The sequence below is a fragment of the Schistocerca nitens genome, chromosome 3 (genome assembly GCF_023898315.1).
Source record: "Schistocerca nitens isolate TAMUIC-IGC-003100 chromosome 3, iqSchNite1.1, whole genome shotgun sequence".
Lineage (NCBI taxonomy): Eukaryota > Metazoa > Arthropoda > Insecta > Orthoptera > Acrididae > Schistocerca > Schistocerca nitens.
In genome coordinates this window covers 321,204,144-321,222,532 of record NC_064616.1, presented here as the reverse complement: position 1 = coordinate 321,222,532, position 18,389 = coordinate 321,204,144, and the positions used below count along the sequence as shown (strand labels likewise).

The window sequence follows — 18,389 nt, the reverse complement described above, 5'->3', positions numbered from 1 at the left end:
TTCTGAGCATTGCTGGTGAATTAAACAAAGTTAGTTTCTACACGGAATCATAACTTTCTTGGCAAATGCCTTTCCGAGATTGATGTCTGAAATACTCCTCTGTGATACAGACAAGGGAGAGATTGAGTCAATAATTAAATCACTGAAGACTAAGCACTTCCATCGTTATGATGAAGTGCCTAGCAGAGTATTCAAGTACTGTGCTGCACATGTTAGTTTCCAGAACGATTGAAGTACTCAGTAGTAAAGCCCCTTTATAAAAAGGGAGAAAGGGATAATTTAGATAATTTTAGACCTATTTCTATGCCCTCAGTGTTTGCTAAAGTTATTGAAAAGGCTGTGTATCTAAGGATAATTAATCATTTTATATCACACAATTTGCTAGCAAATGTACAGTTCAGCTTTGGAAGTCGTTTAACAACTGAAAATGCTATATTCTCTTTTCTCTCTGAGGTACTGGATTGGTTAAACAAAAAGTTTCGAACACTAGGCATATTTATTTATTTATTTATTTATTTAACTATGGCGTTTGATTGTGTTGATGACAAAATATTGCTTCAGAAGCTGGACCATTACGGAATACGGGGAGCAGCTCACAATTGGTTCACCTCTTACTTTAGCAACAGACAGCAACAGATCATTATTCACAATGTTAAGAATGGCTGTGATGTGGGGTCTGAGTGAGGTCAAGTGGGAGGGGGGAGGGGAGGGTGCCCCAGGGATCAGTGTTGGGGCCAATCCTGTTCCTTATTTACATAAATGATATGCCCTCTAGTATTATGAGTAACTCCAAAATATTTCTGTTTGCTGATGAAACTAGCTTGGTAGTAAAGGATGTTTTATGCAACATTGGCTCCATTTCAAATAGTGCAGTTCATGACCTAAGTTCATGGCTTGTAGAAAACCAAACTAATGCTAAATCACAGTAAGACTCAGTTTTTACAGTTTCTAACACACAATTCAACAAAACCTGACCTTAAATTTCACAGAATGGGCATATGATTAGTGAAACTGAACAGTTCAAATTTCTAGGTGTTCATATAGATAGTAAACTGTTGTGGGAAGCCCACGTTCAGGATCTTGTTCAAAGAGTTAATGCCGTCATTTTTACTATTCGAACAGTATCTGAAGTGGAGTGACCGTTCCACATGAAAATTAGTCTAATTTGCTAATTTTAATTCGCTTATGTCATATGGTATTATATTTTTAAGGTAACTCTTCCCATTCTAAAAGGATATTCTTGGCTCAGAAACGGGCAGTTTGGGCAGTAAGTGGTGTAAGTTCACAAAACTCTTGTTGACCCCTGTTCACAAGTCTAGATATTTGACATTGGCCTCTCAATATATACATTCCTTACTGTCAATTTTTGTTAACAATATTAGCTGATTACCAAGAATAAGCAGCTTTCACTCAGTTAATACTCAGCAGAAATGAAACCTGCATTTGTATCAGATTTCCTTAACTCTTGTGCAGAAAGGTGTGCAGTATACTGCTGCATTCATACTCAATAAGCTACCACTCGAATTCAAAAATCTTAGTGGTAATCCACGTGCTTTCAAATCAAAACTAATGAGTTTCCTCATGGGTCACTCCTATTCTGTCGGGGAGTTTCTTGAAAATTTGATGATTCTTGTTGTATTGTTGATTTCATTTAGTTAAATTTATGGATTGACCTTTTCGGGTTCATAAACATTTTATTTTTATTTGTAATTACTTTTATGTTGCAATTTCATGTACTGACACATTCCATGACCTTGGAGACTTGCTTCTCAATTTGGTCCTATGGAACTTGACGAGTAAATAAAGAAATAAAATTAATGTGACATGTGAATCTTAAGCTGAAAGTGATGCTGATGATCCCCCTGCCATATCCATGTTTACTGTTAGACGTTGCTGCCTCCCCAGTGCATTCAGTTCTTCCTCTTAATATCATCATTCATGCCTTTTGTGGCCACTGCCCTTTCATGATGTTGAAGCACCTTCAGTTTACTAACAACAAATTTTTTAAAACATAATCAAGAAAGAGTAGAGTGTGTATGGTAACAATTAAAATGGTAACTGTTGCCTGTTTTTGACTAAAAGTATAACCAGTGAATTATACTTTCAATCAAAGGAGAAAAATTTGGTTACTGCCTTGACAACACTGTTTGTTTAGCATTCCCTAAAAGTTTCATGCAGAGCCTCAGTTTTTTAAGTTATCCTTCCCTGTCTACCATTCATTCAGCCAAGGTAGCAGAGTCTGCAAAAATATTGGGGTGCTATGCCTATAGAGCCATTGTTGCCTGTATGTTTCCACTGTCCGCATTAACTATGCATGTTTATATAAGAAATGATCACTAAAGACACACTGCATTAGTACTGACTTCCTAAATTTATTCGTGAGTCGGATATGATTATGAAACGTACACAGTACTAATCTCCTGTAAATTTCCCCTTTCACAAAAATGGACACAAATTTCTCAACATGAAAGCTGCACTAGGCAATATGTACCATATCTACAATGGTTTATCCCAGAGCACTAGGGTACTAGCAAACGTGACAGCCATACTTTATGGTGTGGCTACTGTGGCTGCTCCATAAAGGGGCTTGCACACGCTCAGTATTTATTGAAAATACTGGTTTGCCCAACCTTCACTGTATCAAAGTGACATACACTATCAGTGATACGGTCACTCTGCAATGCAATTTTACAAGGTTAAGATGTCAAACAACCAAAAGATAGCATGTGGTGCAACTATATTAGCTATAGCTGGTGAAATTAAAAGCAAGGGTGGTAACATTAAGAGTGCAATGTGGACAGTGTTAAATACGGAGAAGAAAGCAGATAGGTTGAAAGAGCACACTGAAGGCCTCTATCAAGGGGAGGACTTGCCTAAGACAGGATAGAAAAAGAAATGGGAATCAACAGGGAAGACACTGGGGATCCAATACTAAAGTCAGAATTTAAAAGAGCTTTGGAAGACTTACGATCAAATAAGGCAGTAGGTATAGATAACATTCCAATGGAACTTCTAAAATTATTCATGGAGGTGGCAACAAAACAACTATTCATACAGACATGCAGAATGTCCGAGATGAGCAATATACCGTCAGACTTACGGAAAAATCATCCACACAATTCCAAAGATTGCAAGAGCCGACAAGTGCGAGAGTTATCACACAATGAGCTTAACAGCGCGTACGTCCAAGTTGCTGACAATAATATACAGAAGAATGGAAAAGGAAATTGACGATCTGTTAAATGTTGACCAGTTTGGCTTTAGTAACGGTTAAGGCACCAGAGAGGCAGTTCTGATGTTGCAGTCGATAATGGAAGCAAGACCGAAGAAAAATTGAGACATATTCATAGGCTTTGTTGACATGGAGAAAGCACTGGACGATGTAAAATGGTGCAAGATGTTCAAAATTCTGAGAAAAATTGGGGTAAGTTATAGGGAAACACACACAAACCTAGAGGGAAAAATAAGAGCTGAAGACCGAGAATGAAGTGCTTGGATTGAAAAGGGTGTAAGACAGGGACTTAGCCTCTCACCCCGTATACACATTGAAGAAGCCATAACTGAAACAGATTATATATATATAAACAAAATAAAATTAAATTAAATAAATGTTCAAGAGTGAGATTAAAATTCAAGGGGAAGGGATATCAATGACGAGATTCACTGATGCCGTTGCTAGCCTCTGTGAAAGTGAAGAAGAATTACAGCATCTGGTGAATGGAATGAACCTTCTAATGAGTACACAATATGGGTTGAGAGCAAATCAAAGGAAGACTATAGTTGAATCCATGAATGATGGTGGGCCGTGCAGGTCCGCGCAGTGTAGAGGTGCAAACGGGGACTGCAGCGTTGCCAGTTGCAAACAACAGCTCGGGTATGCACATAGAACTGTAGATGCCAAACAGTTTTTAAACTTGTGTTTATGGGGTAGCGGGCAGCAGAGAAAGTTATTTGGTGAATTTTTATTGAGTTTGTTGCGATTTGTCTGAGACTTAAGCTCCCACTATCCCATGACTACCACTATGAGATAGTCGGATCGAAAGGAATGAGACATGAAATGTCGTCTGGCACAGCAAGTTGAGATGCTTCATCCTGAGCATTTATGTACAGGGAAGCACGAATGCTTGTGTCCAATGACAAAATTCAAGTTTACAGATAGTTATTTTCATAAACCACCAAAAAATTGCTGTTGTGCAGTGCTTAAGTACTTCCAAAATGGACACAGTCTATCACAAACTACATGTTATATAACATTCTGACTGAAATAATACACATTTTGATTTTTTAAAGCAGCTCCACTAAAACAGTTGATAAAGTATACGAAGTCAGTTGTGGACTCATAAAAACATAAAGACTAAAATTTGTAGTGTGTTAGTGAAGTTCAATGTGCCAAAAAATGAGCTTATTTGAGTGTGTGTCATAAACAAACAGCAATTATTTGCTAAAATATAGATTTGTCAAGACAAATGTTAAATATGATTTTACAACTGTTGTGATGTACAACACTAAAACACATAAGCAAGTAGCAGTACAGAAGCCAAAATACTGTCCACTGAAGATGCTTCAAAATAAAGCCAAATGTAGCTGGTATAAATAAGACTTATTACAATTGCAAAAGAAGAATATACCTCAATATTACTGGCAAAACTGCAACTCACATTCAGTTGCTTTTAGTCACTGCAGTCCATGTCAGTGTCTGACTCATCTCATCTTAGAGTGATGACGATGGGGTCAACCAGATTATCAATTAAAATTTCAGTGTCCATGTCCTACTCCTGTAGCCGTTCTGCATTCCAAACACATTTGGCCCATGCTGAAGGTGGTATGCTGTCTAGTGCTTCATGCAAAAGCCTCTCTGTGTCAGCAATTTTAAATGTTGTGTTTCATGCTGTGACATACCCTTTCACTTGGGCCCCATGAGCCCTATCACATTGTATTGGCAATGCTGTTGTGGCAAGCGCAAAACTGTATGTCCATTTTCCTGTGTAATACAATTCATTTCATACACTTTCACACAAGAATTATGAAGCTCTACAAGATTTAACAGTTTAGTCCGAGTCTGACGAGCAGTGTGCGAAATCGTCTTACTTTCAAGCCACAGCATATCGGCTTTTTTTTGTAATTGTTGTACAAGCCTTGTCAACAACAACTGAGTGACAACTCGCGTTGTCCATAACAATCGCTGAGTTTCCAGGCAAGTAAGGAATAACCCGTTTCCTAAACCATAATGTAAACGTCTTCGAGTTCATTTCAGAATGATTTTCACTTGGGTTGCCCTTTTTTGCCTGGAACACTAATTTTCTTTCTGTAATGAATCCGGAAGCCGAACCAGTGTGAAGCACAATTATTCAACAACAACTGGCACTTAAAAACCATCCAAACCATCACTCAGTTTCCAACACGCTTTCCTTGTAGGATTCTGGTTTACCCATGTTTCGTTCAAGTAAAAATGTTCTGATTGCCATATTTTCTATTTCAAGAATGCTTATTAAAAACTGTGCTCTTTAAGCAGAGATATCAGAATGTTCCATTAAAAATTTTCTTCATTTGTATTTACATATTTGAACCCAATGCCTTTTGGTATTCTTTGCACTGAGGTAACACCACCTTTGAAATTTATAGTTTCATGAATTTTCAACATAATTCTTTTAACAGTAGGAAATTTGCTTGTCGTGTACATATTTAGCACAACTTGTCTAATATCATCTTTGTCCAAATCGTCAAAATTCGGGACAGGCTTCTCACAACTGTGATGTTTCCCTGGCGACCTGAAAACTGGGCTTCCACTCCTCTGGACAGATAAATTACTTTCTCTGGCAATCCACTGAACAGTTCTCAAGCTGACATGACTCGTTTCTACTGTGCATTCCTGATATCTGGGAACATCTGTGACAGGTCCACTGTTTGATGCTTCATGCTTGAAGAAATTATGTGTCTCGCTCGCTTATAGAGAATTTGTCGCTTACCACCACCATCAATCATGACAAATCCCAACAAACTGAATAAAAGGTCACTGAATAACCGCCACAACCATGTTTAACACTTGCAGTGGCCAAGACATTCACAGCAGCGCACTGAGAAAACTGCTGAATGTTCACTGGGTGTCGGAGGATGACTAGAACAGTGAGAAATTTATCATAATTGGTGATCATTAAGTTGATGAAGAGAAGCAATTCTGTTACCTACGCAATAAAAATTTTGTTTTCCACTTCGTGTTGTTGTTTGCTGGTTATCATTATCTTTGTGATAGCTAGTTAGACTATGTATTTATTCAACTTTTTTAAAGATCTTGATATGAAGGTAGAGTCAACACTTCCTTTAATGCAACTACATTGTCCTCTGTAAATGATGGGACGTTTACAAAAAGAAATATTCTCATATTTGTGGGTTACCATTTTATTCATCTTATCATTGATGAGGTTACCATTTTATTGGTTAACACCACTTTTTTAATAATACAATATCCATACAAAAATATTTTTTTAATAGAATGAAGACGATCGCAACAGAACTGACCCTAGGAATAAAGACATCACATTGAAAACATCAATAAAAAGAAAAAAGCTAGTAACAAACAACAACAGAGCAAACTTGCAAGGAGTAGTGAGAAATTTAGTAGGAGCTTCCTGTAAACTTTCTAAAAAGTGTTTTAAACAGATTGGGGAAAAGCTTATACAGAGTATGAACAAGTCATTCTGAAGTCCCCAAAGGGATTCAATATACAAAATGCTTATTTGTTTGGTTCCATGCAGCTAGAACCAATGCCACCTAGAGAGAAGGCCTATGCGCTGAGCAGCTCGCCTGCCAAGAGTAGTCATACAAGTTCCATCCATCCAAGAGCAGCTTCTACTGGCAGGCACTTCTAGAAACGCTTTTCTCTGGATACATATTATATTTCTAGTGTCGTACATCGCTATTTCAGCAAAATTTCTATAATATCAATTATTTCACATGCTAATACATTGGAACTTACCTGTTTTTACACTGCAAGTCCAAAACTTGTAACGGGATTGATGGATTCATTAGGCCAATACATATGTTCTTAACTACACACAAATTAGTTTTAATAATGAAAACATCAAGATCTTTCCATGTGAACTCCATCAATACAAAATTTAATTTAACATTTATGATTCGGAATTTTGCATATCATTTTATTCTATTAAAATGATGAAAAATCCAAAATTGAATATTTTTTGTGCTTTTTATTTTAGAGTTAATTTCTAAAATGACCAAAATTCTGCCAGTTTTGTCTTGCTTTCAAACCTTAAAAAGGCCACAACCCCAAAACCATTTGACTTACAGACCACTTTGCACCACTTTATCTTAAAGATGTGTGCTACTTTACTAGATTCACAAAAATGCTGAGTTCTTCCAAACCCATTTTTTTTAATCCTTAAAATTTCAAAATTAGAGTTTCTTTAAAATTGTTACTTACACACTATTTTTAACGTATGCGCAAAATTCATGATGGTATGCCAGTGGGAACATATTGAAATAAATTTTATTTTACTGCAATTTGCTTTGCCAACTGTATTACAACTTTTGCAGACTGGTTCAATGGGAGTTACGTTAAAATGAAATAAACAAGTTACTTGTGGTAGCAGCTTTTGCAGAGGCTGTATATAAATTGCAGTAGTTTAAAAGTAAAAGGCCTTTTGCAAGCTGCACATTAAGTGTTTTTTATTTAACTCGTGCACACAGACCTAATTTGCCTTATTTACAAGGTGTCTTCAGTGGGTGTCAGATCAGCTTCTAAAGCTGTTTGGCTTAAAAATTGTAACTACCAACAGAAAATAAATACTATGGAATAAATAATAATAAAACAAAACCATTCAATTTTATTGACACAATAATGAGCTTCAGGAGAAATCAATTTTTGAAAGAAAATTAACAAAGGACTAGAAGGAGAAAGGGGATCAGGTTGCAGCAATGCAACACATGTAATGCACAAGTCAAGCATACGTACAGCAGCCTTTTAAAAATAGTAGTAGTGGCATTTTCCACAGCATGCAATAAGATTCAGTACATTCTGAAGACTCCAGCACTAAACTTCACTGGTAGGCATTACTGTGTTTGAATAATGGTTATTTAAAAAGTGTTGCTTTAAACTAATGAATTTTAAATTTTTTATCTCTTATCTGTTTCATCTGTTTGATAATTGTGATTTAATCTTCTATGATTTCTTAAGAAGACAAACTGTCGATAAAAAATGGTTAAAATTTTGTTGTAATCCCTTAGAAAGAAACTTACACTGCATAAGTAAATGTTGTGGAAATGTAACTCATGGACGATTAATCTGAACTTGCGTATTTAAGAAAGACTTCATGTAGAGTGAAATAATCTAATGAAAGAAAATCTGAATTACTGATAATTGAAAGCAAAAAATCTTATGGAATGGTACAACTGAGCTGAAGCATATCTAATGGCCCTGAGTTTGTGGATGCTGAAGAAGGGTTGTATTTGTTGAAAGTGTCTGCCTTCATTACAGAAATCCTCAGTAATAAAGAAATGTATCATCCCAAAAAATAATGTAAATATAAAGCTGACAAAATAACATTGAAATTAAGTGAAACCTTCTTTCAGGAAAAAAACTGGTGATGATTCACAAACAGAAATGATTGACAAGTTTAAACAACTAGTAAAAATAAAAAATTCTCAGTGTTGACTTTCCTACGTAACTCATACAGAAAGAGAGTCTGGAGTAAGCAACTGCAGTGTATGAAAAAAAAAAAAAAAAAAAAAAAAATAGTGGAAGAAAAGGGCCAACTCTTTACTTTTGACCCTAAACCTGGACAGTCTTTGTTTGCTAAAACTGTTCTGTTAGTGAAAAAGTTTCATTGTAATGATAATACTAGCCGGTGAATGCCTGACTAACATGATTACATTTCTATGGGAAAAGATGATGATAGCAAGCCTATGTATGTTCAAAACAGATTATATGTATGTTCAAAACAGATTAATTTAAGGAAACTTACGAGAAGTATACAATCTTTTCAGATCAAATTGCATTCTCAAAATTTGCTGTATTAAGGCCAAAAAATTGTATTATAGCTGGAGCTAGTGGGATACTCACTGTTTCCATTTGTTTCAAATCATCAAAATGGAAATTAATGATAACTGGAGCAAATTTGAACACCATGCACAAAAAATTTATGAAAATCTATGGTTTCAAGAACCAGACCAATGGTTGATTTCACATGCACAGACCAATTAATCAGTCTTCTTTTTTAAGTAATGGCTTTATTAATCACAATAGTTCAGAGAAATACAGGGTAGTAATGAATAAAAATATTCTTACAACTTGTGTGTACAATATGTATTCAATCTGCATAAATTCTGCATGCTGTTTACAATTAAAGTTCAATTCAGCCTTCACTTACTTCTGCTGAATATTTTTTTCTTTCTAGGGACAGCATCCTTCACAATGCGTTGATATTTCTTTTTGGTGAAATGATTAAGAAATACATTGGTTGAAATCCATATTACTTTTTTGCAAGTATCTTGAGCACTGTGACTATCACATTCTCTTTCCCAGAGCAGTTCATTCAGTAAAACTGAATTCCAAGCCAGGTGGGAATCTAGTTCTCTTTGGTTTGGTACTTTAAGGAACTCAGCTTCAAATTTATGACACAATTTCATAAGTCAGATAAGTAGTGACAACCACACTGATAATTTGAGAGCAAGGAATGAGTAGTTTTCCTCTACTTATATTCTGTATTAGGGAATACATTTCTTGATCATCTAAAATGTTAGATAACACCAGAATATCTTTACAGAACTCACATTTTGTATTTTTCAAAACAGAGTAGCAACAATACCCTGCTATATATGTAAGAACAGGCAAATCTTCACTGGAATTTTCAGTAAGTTCTGATGGATTGACTACTATTTCATCATATATGGAAGGAATCTCAATGTCAGTATTTGGGCCATCTGAGAAAATATCATGTATGGACTGTATACTTATTTCTCCAAAAACAGTTGATTTTAAATTTAGCCTAATTAAAGACTGCAAGCGAAGCTTCTTACATTGTACTGACCTCCACATAACTGCCTATACTTTCCAAATCTCTCTTCGAGCAAATCAGTTTGAAATTTTCCAGGTACAAAGTAGGAAAACTGCAACTCATTAATACAATATTCAGACAATTTTATAAAGGCCTGTGTTGTCTGAATTAATGTTGAACATGTTTCTTTTGTTAGTGAGCCCTCAGGATATCGGATGTTTATTTTTTTCCCCATCTGCTTAGTCATTCTAACATTCCTGTAAGATATGCATACTACTTGGGGTCACCTATTGTAGATTTTTTTAAAGGGCTCATGAATTCATTGTTTAACCTATTACCTTTAAATGGTGTTTCCACATTAGCTATTTTCCACCATTTGATAAACAAACTAATGTAATTTGCTGTTTCCACACAGTGATCCAAGGAGTGTTTTGGACCCAGTGAAGGGCATTAGCTGTGACATCACTGAAAATTTGCAGAGCTAGTTTAGCATTTTGTTTTTCAAAGTTATTTGGTCTCATAGCTTTCAAAGTCAGACCATAACAATATTTTGCCAGTTTTTCATGTTCATGTTCAAGGTCATATAGCCTCAGTAAGGTATCAAAACAGGCATAATGTATGCAAGAATCATTTTTTTCAAATGTGGGATAAATCATATAGGAATCATTTTTTTGCTTTAACCAGTTATACCAAATGCACTTCATAATGTGTACAGAGTCAATTACAAAAAACAATGGTCTGGTTGAATCTTTAGGATGGTTATATACATAAGAGACTGAAGAGGGAATTGAAAATGATGACATTGCCCTTCTATTAATAGAATTATTATCTGAAATTACAGACAGTACTTTGAATCCTGTATCTTCAAGACCCAATATAATTCTTTTGATCCATTGATGCAAATTATCACCTGTTAATTTCTTGACTGGTAAAATATGAACAACACCTTTAAAGTTACTCACAAGGGAACTTCCCCATCGAACCCCCCTCAGATTTAGTTATAAGTTGGCACAGTGGATAAGCCTTGAAAAACTGAAAACAGATCAATCGAGAAAACAGGAAGAAGTTGTGTGGAACTATGAAAAAAATAAGCAAAATATACAAACTGAGTAGTCCATGAGCAAAATAGGCAACATCAAGGATAGTGTGAGCCCAGGAGTGCCGTGGTCCCGTGGTTAGCGCGAGCAGCTGCGGAACGAGACGTCCAAGGAGTGTTTTGGACCCAGTGAAGGGCATTAGCTGTGACATCACTGAAAATTTGCAGAGCTAGTTTAGCATTTTGTTTTTCAAGTCTTCCCTCGAGTGAAAAGTTTACTTTCTTTATTTTCGCAAAGTTATGATCTGTCCATTCGTTCATTGACGTCTCTGTTCACTGTAATAAGTTTAGTGTCTGTGTTTTGCGACCGCACCGCAAAACCGTGCGATTAGTAGACGAAAAGACGTGCCTCTCCAATGGGAACCGAAAACATTTGATTACCAGGTCCTAGGTCAACCGATTCCTCCACAGGAAAACACGTCTGATATATTCTATATGACACTGGTGATGGCATGTGTGTCACATGACAGGAATACGTTGTCGACCCACCTAACTTTTACACTTGGTGAATGGGTAAAAAGATTCTTCTACCTTGCCCGATTTAGGTCTGCTTGTGGATGTGATAATCACTCCCAAAAAAGTGATGAAAACATAAGAGTTTGTCACACAAACTGCAACAAATGAATGCAGCAGTTTCACAGTTGCACAGTTTTCCCTGTGCTCTGTCAAAACATATGTTTTTAATGTTTTCAAATTTTTCCGTGTGTAGACTGTAAAATCCTGCATATGTCCAAGCAAATCTGAACATGTCCTGGAATTTTGGAGAGCGAAGTTAATTATGTATGAGTGCCTGAACTTTGATAATTGACACACGATCACGTAAACAATACTGCTCTGTGTACCTGTGCAGCTTCGCAAAATCATAGAATCTTTTCACAAAGTATTTCACTTGCTGAAAACCAAACACATCTAACGGTTGCACAAGAGGTGTACAACCTGGAGGAATGGTAATCACGTCTACTCCCACACTAAATTGTACGAGGGCCGTTCAGAAAGTAACCTCCGCTTGATTTAAAAAAATACACCAAGTTAAATAAAAATATTTTAATATATACATCTTACAACTACATCTTTGCACTATTTTTCTACATAGTCTCCATAGCGATTGAGGCACTTATCGTATCTCTTCACAAGCTTTGAAATTCCTTCTGCATAAAAATCACCCGCTTGTGCCTGGAGCCAGCCTGTGACCGCATCTTTGAGCTCTTCGTCGTCATCAAACCGCTGTGACCCGAGCCATTTCTTCCAATGCATGAAGAGGTGATAATCACTTGGCGCCAGGTCTGGGCTGTAAGGTGGATGGTTGATAACGTCCCACTTGAAGGACTCAAGAAGGGCCGTTGTTCTGCGAGCAGAGTGAGGACGGGCGTTATCGTGCAAAAAAACGATACCGGAAGTCAGCATACCACGGCGTTTGTTCTGTATAGCCCGTCGTAACTTTTTTATTGTTTCACAGTACACGTCTTGATTAATGGTCGTACCACGTTCCATGAATTCAACCAACAACACCCCTTTGGCATCCCAAAACACCATTGCCATCAGTTTTCTGGCAGAAAAATCTTGCGAGGCTTTTCTTGGTTTGGTAGGCGAATTTGAATGTGCCCACATCTTTGATTGTTCTTTTGTCTCAGGGTTCACGTACTTAATCCAGGTTTCGTCACCGGTCACGATTCTGTTTAACAATGGTTCTCCTTCGTCCTCATAACGTGACAGAAAGTCTAATGCAGAGGCCATTCTTTGAGTTTTGTGGTGGTCGGTAAGAATTTTGGGCACCCATCGTGCACAGAACTTACGGTAACCCAATCTTGCTGTCACTATCTCGTACAAGAGAGTCTTAGAAATCTGTGGAAAACCAGTAGACAACTCCGACATTGAGAAACGTCGATTTTCACGAACTTTTGCATCAACTGTCTGAACGAGTTCGTCAGTCACCAATGATGGTCTACCACTCCTCTCTTCATCATGAACGTTTTCTCGTCCACTTTTAAATAAACGTACCCATTCACGGACAACTCCTTCACTCGTAACTCTTGGTCCGTACACGGCACAAAGCTCACGATGAATAGCTGCTGCAGAATATCCTTTGGCTGTAAAAAACCTTATGACAGCACGCACTTCACATTTGGCGGGGTTTTCTATTGCAGCACACATTTCAAACTGCCACAAAAACTAAACTAGCGCAGGTACGACGTTCACTCGACCACGGCTTGATGCCGACTGACCTGTTGAGTGCGTGAACGCACAGATGGCGTCACTACTCCCCCCACAACCCGCACTGTGACCAATCGGAGGTTACTTTCTGAACCGCCCTCGTACAATGCCTGATCCATCTGTCCTGTATAGCTGTCAAGGAGTAAGGCAAAATCTTTGTCCGCGTAAGGAGCAATCACACGTTCATTAAAGTATTTCACTAGTCTTTTCTCCATTTTCCCTATGCACTGCAATTCACAATTACATTCGGCGTTTACGCAAGTACCCTATTCACCTGTTGCTACATTTGCTGTCAAAATACACTATTTTTTTCCCTTCAAACATAAATAAAATGTAGGTAAAAGAAATCCTGCTTTGTTCAGAGCATATTGTATGGTATAACTATGTGAAGTGGCTTGCAGTTGGTCTACAGTACATTCCGTGTCACCTTCTCCAACTAATGATAACGTGCGGGTCGATTTCATTTCATAGTTAAAACCGGACTGATCTGTAGTGATAATATATGCGTCATCATACTGCTGGAATCTGACGTTAGTTTATGTAACAAACGTCTTGGAACACTCTAAAAGTTCTTACAGTTTATTCGTGTAATTCTTGCTTACATATTTCATAATCTTCCTGCTCGTAATTATGTATTTTCTTTTGAACGTGACAAGCCAATGAGATGAAGCCTTGAAGTCCAGGCCAATTTGTTTAGCGTAATGCAATCCCCAAATCTGTAGGTCTGTATCATGCACTGCACTTAATTCATTTCTGGCTTTAATAAATTGTCGGTATACATGGTTTTCTAGTTCACTGAACTTCTGTCTTCTGGTTCCACCTCATTCCACGACTTCTTTGCAATATTTAATTGTGTTTTTTTCCTCCATCCCTTTAAATTTCTTAAATTTATTTGTTACTTCACTCCATAATCTATATTTGCCTTTTTTATTTGGTTTGGACAGTAACCTGTATTGAAGCATTTCATTCATGTAACCCAAAGAAACACCATCAGATTGAAGTCACAATATTTCCTCTTCGTGTTCTTCGTACGGATCGTCAACAATCTCATCATCTGGTACATACAGCCCAACAGCAATCAGCAAGGTATTGTCATCACCACACGTACTGTTTATCAACAAATGTAGGAAATACTCATACAAATGTTCGACAATCGTTCAATCACTTAAGGAACTTTTCGATTCCTTACAGTTCGGAAAATATTCATTGACCTTGTTATTGAAGTCGCGAACTATATTTGCTGGATTCATATTGCCCACGGAATATATCTCACGTATTTAATGCACTCTCGTCCGAAGTAGCGAACAGTCAACTGCCAGCCAGGGAGCCTCTTTAGCAGGAATACTCTGTCTTCCGTACGCTGTAGTCGACTGACGTCATGTGTTTCGAAGTTTGTTTAGGTGTAGCGCCCCCATACTACGGCGCAGTTACCTTGCATCGGATGGACGGACAGATAATAATTGTCTGAAAATAAAAAATTAAACTTTTCACTCGAGGGAAGACTTGAACCAAGGACCCCTCATTCCGCAGCTGCTCACGCTAACCACAGGACGACAGCGCTTCTGAGCTTACACAATCCTTGATGTTGCCTATCTTGCGCATGGACTACTCAGTTTGTATATGTTGCTTATTTTTTTCGTAGTTCCACACAACTTCTTCCTGTTTTCTCGACTGATCTGTTTTCAGTTTTTCAAGGCCTATCCACTGTGCCAACTTATAACTAAATCGGAGGGGGGGGAGGTGGGGGGGGGGAGGTGCGGGTGGGGGGGTGGGGGGCGATGGGAAGGTTCCTTTGTCAGTATACTGCTGATCATGAAAACATATGCTGAATTTGCTGTCAGACATTCACCATTAACCATACCAACAACACTTCCTCCTTTATAGTCAAAATATTCTTTTAGATGTATCTCATCTATTAAAAGGTTGACATGATATTCATGTGGTTCAAGAAATTTAAATTTACCTCTTGTATATGATAAAAAATTATTTTGATATTGCTCTTTCTGGGGGCCTATGTTAATACTAGAACACACTCTTTGAATTATTGATGGATGAGGGCCTACAAAAAAAACCATAATCTCTATTAAACCTATAAGCACATGGGGAAATACTGTAAGATAAACACGAAAATATCATGAATGATGGAGTGTATGAAATTTTCTTTGATGATAGTAATTTCAACTGTGCAATTATAAAGTGTATGTTTTTGCTCTTTTCATACTCAGATAAATTAAGTGTCTGCAGAATGTCACATACATAACTCATAATTTGTTCAATAATATTAGGAACATTAATCTCCATGTCAGCTTCTTCCACACAATCTAACACATTACCTAATTCAAGAATGCTTGAAATCCTTGTTAAAACCTTGTTCCCATTTAGTCCTATTTTGTTTTTTTTGCTTGTTCAGGACAAATACTGATACATCAAGGCCTTCACTAACAAGAACAGAATATTTTATCACAGGAGAAGGAACTGTCTGAATGTTTGCAAACAATACAGATGTAGGTTTTGTAATGATATTCCAGAAATCAGATAGCTTTAACATTGACAGTTTTGCCTTTAACTCACACAGTGATGCAATGGACTGAGCTTTTAAATATATTTCCCTTTCCTTCAGACTATCCTGAACAGCTGCCTGAATATTTTGCTCTTCAAGTTTGTCTCTTTACCTCCGGGCCAATTCTGTAGCTTGGAGGTTTGCTCAAATAGTGAGGGCAGTTCGGAAAAACAGAAGGAACTGCTGTTGAAAGTAAACTTGGTCTTGCAAGGGTGTGAGGAATGTCTCTATTTCTTCTGACATCTTGAGATGATGTTATAATTTCATGAGGGTGAAAATGCTGTTCACACACCTACAACCAATAATCCACATGACAATGCAGGACCAATTACAATGATCTTAGTAAAGGAACTAATATTACTGAGGGACTAAATTAAAAAGAAGCTTTCATATTTGTAAATGCTGAATATTACATTTTATAACTATTTCTGGCAGATATTTAGGAACTATTAGTTGAGTTATCTTTGACCTCAGTGTCTCACCATTCATATAAGGCTACCTGTTCTCTCCCGAATCACGCTATTAAAAAAGCTGGTTGAAATTCTCATTAATTTTTGCAAATATCTTGAGCACTGTGAGAACCACATTCTCTTTCTAGAGCAGTTCATTCATTAAAAATAACCCAAAAAATATTTAAAATGGGAAATAATAAATTGACCTGCCCTAGCAAGTAGTACCACATGTCTTAACCATCAGAACCTCATCAGAGAAATGTATAAGCCTGACAAAGCCAGAGATATATTGGTCTTGGCAATGACAAAGAACATCAGAATATAGTACAAAAGACACACTAAAATTTAATAAAAATCTAGGCCCAGTTCCTTGTTGTAGCAAAAATGAGCTAATTTTGTTACATGTAAATGTACAATCCTTCAGTAGTATACTTACTTAATTCCAGTACTGGCTGGGTGAAATTAAGTGCAGAAATTTCTGTGTGACTGAACACTGGATTAAAAGTACAGAAATAAACTTGTTTGTACCATTTACTTATTCAGTGACAACAAGTTATGTTTTTGAAGCATTTGCTGTGGAATTTCACACTCACAAACTTTTTATTCCATCTATTTACCAAATGCCAGCTACTGATGAAGAAACATTCACAAGAAGGTTCTCCACTTTAATTCTAATGACTGCAAAATATAATCATTACAAAATTTTTGTGACTGGAGATATTAACCTAGAAATAAAAAGTAAAGAAAAACAATGTTATTTGCTTAATGTGGTAAGCTCAATGAATTTATATTGCTGAAATAAAAAAACAACCAGGATGGAAGCATGGCTTGACAATTAGCAATGAGCAGAAATAAGCAGAATGTGATACCATCAAATTAGGAATATATGACATGATGGCATATGGCTTGAAGATGGAAAACTGTCTACGTATAATTTCAAGATGTTAACTAAATCCAGAATTCTCAATGAAGAGAACACTGAAAGAATGAGAAATGACTTCAAACTAATTGAATGGTCCATTATACTGACCAGCTTCTTTACATTCATTTCCATCATGAAACACACACTAGGCAGTAACAGCCCCTCTTGTTTCTAAAGATGCAACACTGGCAATACCATAATCACTAACCACACACTAAAAAATGGAGCACACAACAACTCAGTAAAATGAGGATATTTTACTGCTGCTGAAGAACATAACTGCTGACAGTTGTAAGAACAAGAATAACTGTAAGCTTGAGAGAAGTGTACATATTTGAAATTAAAGCAGCGAAAATCAAAGCTAATGAGTACATTTTAAATTGTAAAAAGAAATGTAAAGCATCCTGCAATGTGATAAAAAGTGAAGCAAACATAGGAAGGGAAGAAATCACTATCCCAATTAACTTCAATGAATATTTTTAGAACTCTGAAAGTTTCCTTGTATCACAAAGTGATGATACATCTTATGTGGGGACCTTTCTTTTGCAATCACTTGGAGAAAAATTACTGCTACACATCTTCCCAACTCAGAAAACAAGCTGAACAGCTCCAGAACAGAGGATTACCATGGGCACAGCAACTATGTTCTAAAACGTATACTCATAGAAATTAGAAAGCCAATGCTCCATTTCATAAATAAAATTATTTATGATAATCCTTTCCCTGAATGTCTTAAAATTATAGTTACACTTTCAATACACAAAAACAGTGACACAGACATACAGGGTAACTATAGACCAATATCAGTTGTCCCTACAATAGCCTATTTAAAATCACAGAGAGCGGCATGCATGTAGAACTTCAATTGATGAAGCTATGATAAACATGCTGAAAAGCTAACAGCCCTAACCATCTAAACCTGCTAAACACAACGCCTTGTTAGATTTATAAGAGCAGGTCTGCTGACATAGTAATAAAACTCCTCAAATGCAGTTCTCTAAATCAATAACAAAACTACATTACATGGAAAACGCCGAAGCACATAATGATTCGTGCTTGTTCTATATTAGGCTTCACTTTCATGGAAAGCAAACAACTAAAATTGGATAGGAAATAAAAGGAAGTAGGTAAATACGCT

At 36.7% G+C, this 18,389-nt stretch overlaps 1 long non-coding RNA gene across 1 annotated transcript in view; it reads right to left on the bottom strand.

The window, feature by feature from the left end:
- LOC126249587 (uncharacterized) overlaps positions 1 to 18,389 on the bottom strand; it is a 97,549-nt gene that overhangs the window by 38,320 nt on the left and 40,840 nt on the right. The window lies entirely within an intron of this gene.